Here is a 13611-nt window from a genome sequence, read left to right as displayed (position 1 = left end):
GGGGGTTTCTCTCATAATATTCCGCTACGTGCCCTACGAGCGGAGATATTGCGACGCAAAGTCCAAATGTGAAAATTTATTTTTAAGATACGTCGTTCAGATACGTCGACCGTTTCTCATCATGCCATGCCATCATTTCATTGGCTGGAGTCGCGTCACTTTCACTTTTTCGACGCTGGCGGCGCAGGTATCGCCAGTTTCGATATCGCGCGCGTATTTCGATCGATCTAGTAGGTAAATTAAATTAGGTTGTTAGAAAGAGAGATTGTATATATAGAAGCGCGCGGCGCAGTCGGCATTGTTCGGGGGACGTCGGTCACGTGAGCCGACCGTGACTCGGTTGCGATGCGAGCCCGGGCAGTGTGTGAGGCTGTAGGCGCGTGCGCGGGCCGAGCGTGCTCGATCTCGTCGAAGCGCGAGGCCATTCGTTACCGAAACGTAGATCAAGTCGCACGTGTATACGATCAGTTAGTAAAACGGATGTTGCATCATCCAAGAGATTTGTTAATCACTTGATCGAAAGGGACATTGTTTTATCCCGCATCCGAGCGAGAAGTTCCACGAAGCACGAGAGCTGGCCGCTCAGTTAATTACACGAAGGAAGGAGGGCCAGTATTCCAGTATATTTCAAAGGAAGGAAGGACGACTACTGCCGTTACTGTTTCGAGCATTCCCTCGTAGCTAATTATTATCAACATTAATAAGAGGGATTCAATTACGGCGCAAGCCAGTCACGCCATCCTGTCAAGGATGTGCCTATACAAAAGCGAAGATTCTGCTGTTTGTGAGGTAAACCAAGAAATCTATCGAAGTTTAGCTAGTTGAATAAAGCCTTAGGTAACGTGCGTTACAGTCGGCTCATATTCAATCTCTCTTACAGAGGCCACCAAATTTGTTTACCTCAAGGAAGGTCAACTTTCGGAAAGAAAGTCCTTCTTATGATAACAAACCTTTCTGGTTTTATAACGAAAAGCTGAGCTCAGTACAAGATACATTTTCATTCAATCGATTGCAATCAAATAAGTTTGTCAATTTCATTACGATTCATTTTGATAGTTTGAGAAACACGATTCTTGTGAAAAGTGCACATAAATGTAAAAGAAACTCTGTATTCTAATTTCATATTCGTTAAGTTATTCTTAAACATATTAAGGATTTGTCACGACTATCCATTGAGTTACAAAGATAACAATCATTACGGCGGTGATCTTGTTTACCATCTCCCGCTTAGAATTATTGAGTCATAATTTCAGATGAATGATTCTTTTCATGATATACTTTTCTATGAATATTTATAGTAACCATTTCATGGTACCTTTAAAGGTTTACATGCTTGGATAAGTCTTCTTATAATGGCTTAACATAAAAGATGAAAACGAACAGAACCCTGAAGTGTTTTTAAGAAATACTACCACATCGAAATCAGATAAAGAAAGGGATCATTCACCAACTAATCTTTATGTTATTTTCATGTATCTATTGCGTCACTGATTTATTGTGTGTATGTTCATATGTTTTTATCTTCTGAGACAAATATCATCTAGCTTATAAGAGAAAATATATGCAATCTCTCTCGAACAAAATAGACTTAAATGGATGTGCCGCTCCCTCCTTAAGATCATTATTTCTTCTTATTAATAGAAGTTACACAATCCAACATATTTCTAACACTAAGTTTTGCGACTTATAAAAGAAAAACGCTTTCGTAATAAAAACAAAATTAAGATTTATGTCGCGGTCTACATATGTCTCACTACTAAGGCAGTACATTTAGAAGTTGTCTCTGACTTGAATACGGAGGCATTTATTGCTAGCTTACGCCGGTTCTTCGCTAGACGAGAAAAGGCCAGAGTAATTCATTCAGATAACGCCACTAATTTCGCGGGGGCAAATAATGAATTAAAACAATTATATGAACTACAGAATTCGAACCAACATAATGACGAAGTTCATCGTTTCTGTGACCGATCAGGGAATTGACTGGAAATTTATTCCTCCTTGTTCGCCACACTATGGGCTATGGGAGACCGCCGTTAAGAGATTTAAGCATCACATGCGTCAGACAATCGGGGAAACTTTATTCACGTTTGAAGAATTTAATACGTTCGCAATTGAAATTGAGGCTGTATTTAACTCACGACCGCTCACTACCTTGTTTTCGGATCCAAACGATAATTTAGCTCTCACACCTGCACATTTTTTAATTGGTACTGCGTTATCTGATATTCCTGAGTGTGAGTTAGTAGATGTGCCAACTAATAGATTATCTGTTTGGAAGCATATTCAAAAGATAAAACAGAATTTTTGGCGTCGTTGGAGGAAATAATATGTTAACAAATTGCAGCAACGTACCAAATGGTTAAAATCTGATTTCTCACTCATTGAAATAGGAACTTTGGTTCTTATTAAGAATAGCAGTAGTATTCTTTGGCAGATGGGTAGAATAGTGGCAGTACACCCAGGGAAAGACAATATAGGAAAATTAAGATTCATCTACGGAAAAATTCGCACCCAGCTAAATTTTTGCATAGACCTTCATTTTGTTGTTATAAACAATATGTGGAAAGTCCCCATTGATGTGACCCCGGCTAAAAATTTTACAAAGGGTCAAAGGTAAAAAAAAAACAGTTTTCCGCGAATATCTCTTTATTTATTAGTCCTATGGCAAAAATAGTTATTACGAAATTTGTAGCTTATAAAATTCTCTACAAAAAACGTTCCATAAGTTTTTTTCGTAGGATCAATCGTTTTCGTGTCCTGCGGCTTACAAAGTTTCAACTTTTATATGTTTCAAAGATAATGCACTGTTTTCCACACCACCTCGGAGGTACAGTGCTAGGCGCGTTTTTTATAATGAGATATCCCCAGTAGGCCTAATTCACTGTTTTTCTGAGAGAAATAAAACAATTAAGTACTTCTTCTTCAATTTCCTCCGTTGGGTCTTTATCCATAACTTCTTCAATTTCCATGGCTTCCACCAAGAGATCTGCAGGATGATCTTCATAGCTGTCGACATAGCATTCTTCGATTGCATCAGGCAATGTCCACACACTGCTGAATATTTTTAATCAATTTTTCTGCAGCCACAGTTGAATCCGCAACTTTTCGAGCAGTTGCAAAAAAATGGAGTTTAACAGAATGTCCGGAGCAGGTGATAGCAAAGATGGAATCGGTTTTAAAATATTATTCCTCCTTATCCATCCCCAGTCTTCAGGCATGAGATCGTTCCCCGAGCCATATGTTTGCACTTGATAGTACACCCGATACAAATGCTGTTGAGCAGCACTAGATGTTGGTGGAAGAGTAGATAATTTCACTGCCTTAGTAAGCAACGTTGATTTAACAAAACAATAATATCTGAATGTGTCTATTGATTCCTCATTATGTGAAGCGCCATACATCGGCAAAAGAAAGCATACTCCATTAGTAAAAATTAATTGTGGCAAACATACTTTTATTTTAAAAACCTCCGCAGAATTTCTCAAATCGTCACGTTTTTCTAATATTTTTAAAGCTTTCGATTTACCTTTATTGAATAGAGCGGATATAGTAAAAGTAAAGACCATATTTTGTTTTTGCATCCGCTCTGTTCAATAAAGGTAAATCGAAAACTTTAAAAATATCAAGGGACACGGTAGTGTTTCGCGCCAAGTACGAGCGGAGCGAGACACTATAGTCCCAGTGAGAAATGTATAGTTGACCTGACGTCGAATCAATGTTGATAATTATCGACATTGATTCGACATCGGATCAACTATAATCAGTCAAAAAGTTTGTCAATTAGCAGTGATTCGACGTCGAAGACGTCGATCAATTCGACTTAACCAGCTGTCAACCTCTTCGACGTCAAATTAACGTCAAATTGACGTCACCTTTCTAACTGGGGTGTATATTTACGCAAACTCACTGATTTGCAGATTAAGAAATAAGAAATAAGAAATCCGGTTTATATCGATTTTTTAGAAAAACGTGACGATTTAAGAAATTCTGTGGTAGGTTTTTAAAATAAAAGTATATTTGCTACAATTAATTTTTACTAATGAAGTACGCTTTCTTTTGCCGATATATGTATATGGCGCTTCACATAATGAGAAATCAATAGACACATTCAGATATTATTGTTTTGCTAAATCAACGTGGCTTACTAAGGCAGTGAAATTATCTATCTTCCACCAACATCTAGTGCTGCTCAACAGCATTTGTATCGAGTGTACTATCAAGTAAGGGAGACCGGGGCTAAAAGGTCAACGGGGTTGAAGCGTCAAATCAAATATCTCGGAACCTGTATATTGTGTGAACTCGCTATTAACATTGTAAACGCTGCTTATGGTACCCATGTGACCAACGGAGTTTCGGCAGGTTACCTGCCGTATTATGATTTTTACGAGGGCAAACGTGTTTTCGGAAGGTGAAAGTTACATTTTCTGCGCGTGGAAATTTTGTAATATCTGCAATAATATTTGCTCTCCAAATCTCGAGGTACGTGATTATAAAGAGTAATGCATGCTGAACACGAATCCAGTGTAGTTTTTTCATTATCGTTGATGTCTAATATTTCGTGGGCGATCAAACCTGAAACTTGTGTTTGGGGCTAATCGGTCAGTAAGCAGTCCAGATGCATTTCCAAGGCATTTCCAGGCTTATTGCATATGGAATATGGATGAGACGGGAATTACAACCGTTCAGACACCGAATAGAGTCATCGGACGTCGAGGAGTGAAACAAGTCGGGCGAGTGACTTCTGCGGAAAGAGGAACCTTCGTAACTATTTTTTAATAATGTTTCGCATAAAAATTTTAAATAAATTTTTATATTTTTCTCTTAAAAAACAATTATTAAAATGTATCCTATCATTTTTCAGGATTAGATGTACGTATATGTATTGAAAATGCAGTGTGACGTTTAAACCCCGGCATTTTTGAGATTTCAATTTTTCCACCGTTGTCGTTTTTGCTCTATACCGGTTAAACAAAGCGACGTAGACAAAAATTTCCTATATAAATTTTGTAGCTAAAGGTTCACTCTTTACAGTGGTATACCACTTTTAACTAAAATTATTTATTTTCTTGTTAAAAATCGGCACCGAAAAAAAACTGACCTTTTAGCCCCGGTCTCCCCTACAAACATATGGCTCGGGGAACGATCTCAATCCTGAAGACTGAGGATGGATAAGGAGGAATGATATTTTAGAACCGATTCTATCTTTGCTATCACCTGCTCCGGACACTCTGTTAAACTCCATTTTTTTGCAACTGCTCGAAAAGTTGCGGATTAAACTGTGGCTGCAGAAAAATTGGTTAAAAATGTTCAGCAATGTGTGGACATTGCCGTGGCCAATCTTGCCTCAACGCAGCACCTAATGCAATCGAAGAATGCTATGCCGACAGCTACGAAGATGTACATCCTGCAGATCTCTTGGCGGAAGCCATGGAAATTAAGGAAGTTATGGATATCGACCCAACGGAGGGAATTGAAGAAGTACTTAATTGTTTATTTCTCTTAGAAAAGCCCGCTCCGCGCGGGCTCAAAATCTATTCCCATCTCCCCAAACTCACCCATTAATTAGGAGCACCAAATTTGATATTCTTTCTCCTCAAACTCTAACCTACATCTCCGAATTCTTTTTTAATAAATAATAGATAATATTATAGATGCAGATTAGCATATTGTCAAATATTTAAAAAATGTAATCCCCTATATTGAAGTCTTTAAATTTTATTTTTGCTCGTGCCTCGCGCGTTTTCACCCTCCGCTGACCCGCCATTATTGACTCTCTTTCATTTTCTTTTATTTTATTTTCTTTCCTCCTTTTTTCTATTTTGTTTAAAAATTCTACCGGGATTAGTTTTACATTTGCTGCCTTTCTGTTCTAATATCAATTCATTTATTCTTTTTTTTCGCCCGCTTTTACCCTCTAAAAAATTATCCATTAATGAAAAATTAAACTTATCCTCCAAAAATTAAAAAAATTTTGGCACCGGTTTCAAGAAAATCTCTATTAATACTTATTATTTCTCGAAAAACTTGAAAAATTTTGAAACCGGTTTCCAAAAAATCGGTACCAAAAAGTAATCCATTAAAATTATCTATAAAAAAATATTCAGCTTGATATCTCAAAATTTGCGGAAATTGGAGCAATCACGTACATTTTTTTAAACAGAAATCGGAAACCTCTTTATTATTAGCAATTTTTCTAATTCTATTACATTCTTTAGTTCTTTTTGTACCCCTATTTCATATATAATTCTTTAAGATTCGGTCAATTATTTCCCAAAAAATTGGAAAAAATTTTAAACCGGTTTCCAAAAGATCGGTAACGAATAATTATACACATCATGGCAATCCCCGGAAAATTCAACCCCTACTTCATATACAATTCTTTGAGATTCGGTCCATTAACGAAAGAGTAGTTCGCAGACAGACAGACAAACAGTCGGGTTTTATATTATAGTATGATTTTGTCTCTATACGATCATATATAATTATATATAATCATATATACGTTTTTACTGAAAAAACGCCTTTCCAGCCCCGGAAGGGGAACGAAATAAAGATGATTGATTGATATAATCATTATAATCATATATGAACATATATAATGAGATTATATATGTAAATATATATAATCATATATGATCATATATGTAGTTGTGGCGGCATGCGCCACCAATGATACACGCCCGCGCGGCGCCTGCATTACCGGCAGTTCGCGGCAACGCCGCTAGGCGTCGCATCGCCCGCGCATTCTCTCACGGTCAAAATTCCGCATCGACTAGTATAAAGGGAGACCCCCTACGGGACCGAATCAGATATTCTTAGGCGCCAGTCGCCTAGCATAGAAGCGCCTGGACGCTCAGCATAGAAGCGCCACAGTATATACAGTAGCGCAACTCTCCCGATTTCAGCGTGGATGAAAATGAACTGCACATGCGCGTGTGAGGTATGTAACCAATCAGAGCACTGATATTCTGTCTCACTTCTGCTCACTTCCTCTCTGTATTTTCGCTCTCTGTCAGCACCGTTGAGATGCTCCATGCAGGACATTTAAATGGCCGTTCAGTAGAAAGTGGCGGCAACGGACATCTGATGTGATCTGATGCGAGAAATAATAAAGTGATAAAGTGGTGAAGTGATAAGTCCTCAGTGAATAGTGTACAGGTGTTTAGTAAACGGTGCAAGAAAACCGAGAACAAATTATTTTCTTTACGGAGAATAGTTAATCTGTACAAAAATTGTACAGATTCTCGATTCTCTTATAAAGGAAAAGCACTTTGGTCTTAGCTTTGTTGCAGGTATTTGTGAAGAAATCTTGAGGGATAATCTGGAAGAAAAAGATGGCCCATCAATCAAGCGCGTGGTGTGTTGTTCGGGAATGCAATAAAAATATTGTAGAAAAACGACATTTTTTTTCGGTTTCCAAAGGAACATGAAAGGTATAATGATTTTATTTATTAATTATTATTTTTTTAAACAAGTATAAATTTACATATTATAAAATACTATTTTGATATTTCTAAATGTATGTATATTATTATGTGCATGCATATGTATATATTATTGCAATATTTCTTTACATTTACAAATTTGAATAATATTTACAGATGGTTGCAATGGATACGTGCTTGTGAAAGATTAGATTTGGAAGCAATGGGTGTAGAATATGGCCATCGCAATTACCGATTGTGCCACTTACATTTTGAAGAAAAGTGGTACAAGATAAGTAAGAGTAGAGCTCATCTTCAACCAGATGCAGTACCAACAATATTTTTTGGAAGAAAGTAAGCCCATATACACATCTTATAATGTATAATCTTTTCTTTTTATATTCAATAGTATATTGTATATTAAACAATATCAAACAATATTTTTATAATATACACATTAATTAATGATATTGCATATAATTTATAGCAATGCATGTATTACAACATCAGCAAATGAAAAGATGGATGAAGAGCTACCTGAAGAAGAAAATATTTATATTTTACAACAAGAGGAAACAAATAGGTACTTAAATATCTGAAAATGTATTTATCTTTCTATTATAGATAGTATTTGTTCTTATAATTAACTTTTTTATACATTTTGTTCTTATAATTAACTTTTTTAGACACTTTTTATTTTGCAATGAAAAGTAATATTACACTAAAATGATATGTTTCAGTGACTTACAGTCGAAATCATTCCCGCCTACAGAGCAGATGCCAAAATGTGATAAAGATGTCCATATTGCTAAGCCGTACGTATTTGTATTTACATTATATACATACATATGTATTTTATAATATTATTTCTTTTATACAGTTTTTTATAATCAGTCTGTAGATTTTGATTTAAACTTACAACTTATTACATTCCATTTTATGTTTCTTTTCTTTTAAAAATTGCGTTCTGCATTTAATATAACAAGATATAAATAATATTACGTGAGAGTAATTGTTTTATAAACATTTGTCTTATTTTAAACATGTCTGCATATACATATAAGGAATATATGCATATATAAGATAATTTTAAATAAATAAGGTTATCAATACCATCTCTATTTAATTATAATATTCAAATATAAGTTTTTCAAGATTTTATAATAAATATTTGGTTTATTTTATTTTTATATTTTTTTCGTTATTGACATTTCTAAAATTGTAATTAATACTTCAACTTTCTTTCTAGAGTTTTACTATCTGTTTTTTTTTTGCTATAATATATGTATATATTATGTATAGGAGCACGTCCAGCAGCACACCGCTCAATAAGAAGAGAAGAAAGTCCGCGGAAGAAAAAATTGCAACAACGCATTGTACGATTACAAGGGAGAGTAAAAACACTGGACGAAAGAAACAGACGGCTTCAGAAGAAAGTGAAGATTTTAACTATAAGGAAGAAGAAATCAGAAAAAGAGAAGCTTAAGGACCATGAGATTTTACGTCAATTAAGCTGTAAGTTTTTTTCTCCAACTTTCGCACGATTGTTATCTGCCCAAATTGATGCGCAAATTAAAAGCAAACGTGGAAGACGGTATAGTCCGAATTTAAACAATTCGCTTTAAGTATATACTTTCTAAGTCCGCGATGTTATAAAGAACTTCAAAAAGAATTAGCATTACCTGCCATACGCAGTCTACACAAGTTTACACAAACGTGGCAAATTAAACCCGGTATAAATGATAAAATTTTTTATGTGTTAGCTGTAAGGTTAAATTCATTGCCACTATTAGAACGTCATTGCATTTTGTGCATAGATGAAATGAGTCTACAAGCTCATTTATTTTACAATGTTTCACAAGATGAAATAATTGGTTTTCAAGATACCGGTAATGATCAGAAAGAACCGTTACCTGCAAAAAGTGTTTAGTTATTATGGCACGTAGCATTGCAGGTAATTGGAAACTTCCCCTTTGCTTTTGTTTTGTCGAGAATGCATGTAAATCTAATGTATTGAACCTATTCTATTTGATGTTATACGTAAATTACAACATTGCGGTGCTACTGTGCATGCTTTAATTTCGGACATGGGATCTAACTTTACACAACTATCCCGAGAATTAGGTATTTCTGTACAAAATTCAATCTTTTTAGTTGACGAACATGAGGTACTATATATATTCGATACTCCGCATTTAATGAAAGAACTCGTGATAATTTGTTGAAACATAATATACAATTTGGAAATAACAAAGTTGCTTCATGGGATTATATTATTGAATTTTATAACAGAGACAGTAACAGTGGATAAAATTGGTCCCAAAGTTAACTAAAAAGCATATCGAGCCAAATAATTTAGATAAAATGAGAGTATCATACGCTGTTCAAGTTCTCAGTAATCGTATGTGTGCAGGCATGTGCACTTACTTGTCCTTGGGCCTTCTTCCAAGCGCAGCAGTTGGAACAATAGATTATATCGACCATTTTGATAAATTATTCGATATTTTAAATTCTTCCAGTTTAAATAGTCCAAAGGAATATGGGCAAGTATTTACAGGAAGCGAAAAACAAATTAAATTTTTAGAAGAAATGTTATGTTTGTTAAAAACTATTAATGTAATTAATGAGAAAGGATCTCGTGTAAAAGTTAATTGCTTCGAATGTTGGCAAATAACTATTAATAGCATGATGCAACTTTGGGAAAAATTAAAATGTCATAATTTTCCACATATTCGGACACGAAGAATCAATCAAGATTGTTTAGAAATTTCTTTGGCTGTGTTAGACAACAAGGCGGTAATTCTGTAAATCCGACACCGATACAATTTAGTCGTGCCTTTAAAAAATTATTTAGTATGAAGATGTTACAACATTCAGATGCGCAAAATTGTGCTGCAGATACTGATCGCATGTTAAGTTTAGTTGGCTGTGTCATGTTCGAATCCGTCTACTTCCTCAGAATTTATTCCATCTACGGCACGTGTAATTTTAGATATTTCCCAATCACGATTATCATAACATGGAACTACCAGAAGAAAATGCCTTTAAATATGTTTGCGGATATTTAATAAAAAATGTACAGAAATGCATACGTGTGAAGCGTGTACAGATTATGTAAATGAAAATATGACTGTCTTAGATGATACTGCTTTGCATTGTTCTTTCCGAGCTTACAATACAGAGGAAAATCCTTTTGGAAAATTAAATTTACCAAGTAATAATTTTTGTGCTTATATACATCAATTAGAGGAAATATTTGTGAAAACGTTTGAAAGTAATTGCTTTAAAAAAAACATTGGTATCTATTTATTTCAACTTGCACAGAATGTACTTTTGAAGCGCCGTGTCCACATTTCCCAACAATTTATTTAATAAAATTATTTTTTCCGTATGCGCATTTATTATACTTTAAAACAACATAATAAGGCATGTAAACGTATTGGTAAAAGAAACAGAAAAATGTTGAATATTTTACATTTATAAGTCTTTTCTTTCATATATAATATATATTGCTTTCTTTATTTCACTTCACACACACACACACACACACACACACACACACACACACACATATATATATAGACAGTTTTGTTTTTATATACCATTACTAATTTATATTTCTTAAGTGTATGACTGATTGTGACATTGTATTTGCGAGCATATACTTCACGTGTTTATGTTATAACAGTTTATGGTCATGGTAATAACAACTTATAATTTTCTTAATCTTTATTTTCTGTTGTATGCTATGTTTATAATAAATAGATTTCATAGTTACATACAGTGTTATAAGTATTAAATATTAAAGTTTTAACTGTAAATATTAAGTTACTTTCTTTACCACTCTTTCTTTGGTTCGTACTGAGGTGGATCGAGTAACTGAAGTACGGACTAATGATTGAGTTGGACACAAGAAATTAATAAATATATTTTAGGTATAGGAATATTAGGAGTCAAGACATTTTGTTGTTTTACACAAATTGCATATTTTTATTATTGTATACTTTTAACTTTAGTATAACTTTAGTATGACGTTCTTTTATTTTCATGTATTAATATTTGTCAATAAAATTTCTATTTTATATATGTATGCTTGGAACTGACTTTGTTAACTTACATTAATATATTAATATGTGTTTTCTATCTGGCCGCATTAGCCCCGATGAGGTTAGGTGCCATTATAAAGGAAGAAGAAGATTTACTATGTATTTGGTTGGTGTAAGCTATCTATGATTCTCTTTTAGCTACTTTTTTTCACTATTTGCATATTGTACTTGTTTTATATATTTTGTGAAATTGTACACTAGAATAAAATTTTTTCAAAGAAACATAACCTCAATATACTATTTGCATTTCTATACACACTATCTTTTACTTAAACTATATTTAACATTCTTTTTACATCTTATGCACTTTTTATTATTTTTTATTTTGTTTTACTATTCTTTAATTTGCATGATATTTACATATATATTATTGTATTATTTATATAATTAAGTTTTTGTATGTTTTGTTTATTTTTTTATTATTTCATAATTTTTATATTTTTTTTCTTTTTTTTTACAGAATATTGCCAACACGAGTCATCAACTTATTTACATACTTTTTATCCGCTTTTTAAAAAAGCATGTAACAGATTTAACTTTTATTAGTTCTTTCATTTCGTTTACTTTGTCATTGCAATTATCATTGCAGAAATCATGTAACTTGACAGTTTATACATTTGTCACATATACATATACCTAGATATATTACATATACATAATTGTCATTGTGAATAAAAAGAATTAGATAAAATTAAGTTACAAGTTGTATTATATAATTTTCTTAATATTTCCTTGATATTTTCTTTTGTGACCGTTTAAATATTGATAGCATAAATAATTTATTGATTTGTGTTATACAACTCGTGTATAACACGAAGAAGTAATATGGCACATTTGTACAATTGCTATACAAATTATTAAAATTTATCTGTATTTTGTATATACCTATATATATATATAATTAAAAAATATATAGTGCCAATAAATAAATATATAGCGCGCGTCTAGTTGTACATCATGTTTTATTTCTATCTCAAATGTAACCCTTGTTGTTTATGCATGCGTTTCTGCGCGTTATAACGCACGTCAAACATGCGTCTCCATACATTATCCCAATCAAAACGCGCGCGTCTGACACGCAACGATAAATTAGAAAGAGAGAGAGACTTATAACAGTGAGAGGAGTGAGACAGATTATCGGTGCTCTGATTGGTTACATACCTCGCACGCGCATGTGCAGTTCATTTTCATCCACGCTAACATCAAAAGTGCCGACAGAGAGTTGCGCTACTGTATATACTGTGGAAGCGCCAGACGCTCAGGGTACATAGCAAGGCGTTAACGCCCAACACAGCGCTAGCCGCTTAAACAGGCGCGAGTCGCCAGACAGCATTCACAGCGCTAGCCGCTTACACGGCGCGAGTCGCCTATTAGTCATCCTCTACGCTAGACAAACCCACGGCATAAAGCAATAGGCCAGCCAATCACAGCGCTAGTCGCTCAATTCGGCGCGAGTCGCCTCCCGACAATAGCGGCGCACGGCCGCGCGGCATAGGCGTAAATCGCCAACCAGTAACAACGCACAGCCGACCAATCAAGATACGAGGCACCGGCCAATCAGGGCGCACTGTCGCCGAACCGAGGCGCCAGACGCCTGTCATCTACCACGGCGCACGGTCGCTTGCCACCAGGTTAAAAATCACCTCATACAATTACGGCGCTCGGACGCCCGACGCGTGATCATCTAACCCTGGCGTCTCACACCTTTAGCGGTAAGCCGGAAAAAAGTCAAAACGCCCGCGCCTGTTCGAGGAGCGTTTCGTCTCCAAAATGGAGACCCCACTAAGCGTCGGCGGACGCAACTATACCGCTTCAGGCGTTAACAGTTAGGAAGCGGAAATCGTGCTATCATCGGCATCTTCGGAGGTAACGAGCACTTCGCCAACACGGAGCAGCCTAACGTACCGCCGCCTAAGCTTCCCAGAGTACGCCCCGTCTTCAGTAAAGGAAAGACTCGATCTCGTGATGTAGCGACTTCTACCAGGGGACCTGAATCCTACAACACCGGCTTCATGTACCGTGGCTACCCAACGAGCCCGAGGAAGCAACAGAGGGATGTCGCCACACAGACGAAGCAGCGA

The 13611-nt window shown here is 35.2% G+C and overlaps 1 long non-coding RNA gene across 1 annotated transcript; it reads left to right on the top strand.

Annotated features, from left to right (window-relative positions):
* Positions 1 to 256: 256 nt before the first annotated feature.
* Positions 257 to 1583, top strand: LOC139783036 (uncharacterized). The gene is made up of 2 exons (XR_011721097.1): positions 257 to 789; positions 881 to 1583. It is a non-coding gene; the product is annotated as an uncharacterized lncRNA (long non-coding RNA).
* The last annotated feature ends 12028 nt before the right edge of the window (positions 1584 to 13611 follow it).

Source organism: Temnothorax nylanderi, unplaced genomic scaffold (genome assembly GCF_030848795.1).
Source record: "Temnothorax nylanderi isolate EJ_2023f unplaced genomic scaffold, tnyl_v1.0 TNYL_tig0463_pilon, whole genome shotgun sequence".
NCBI classification, from domain to species: domain Eukaryota; kingdom Metazoa; phylum Arthropoda; class Insecta; order Hymenoptera; family Formicidae; genus Temnothorax; species Temnothorax nylanderi.
This window is presented reverse-complemented; position numbering and strand designations above follow the sequence as displayed.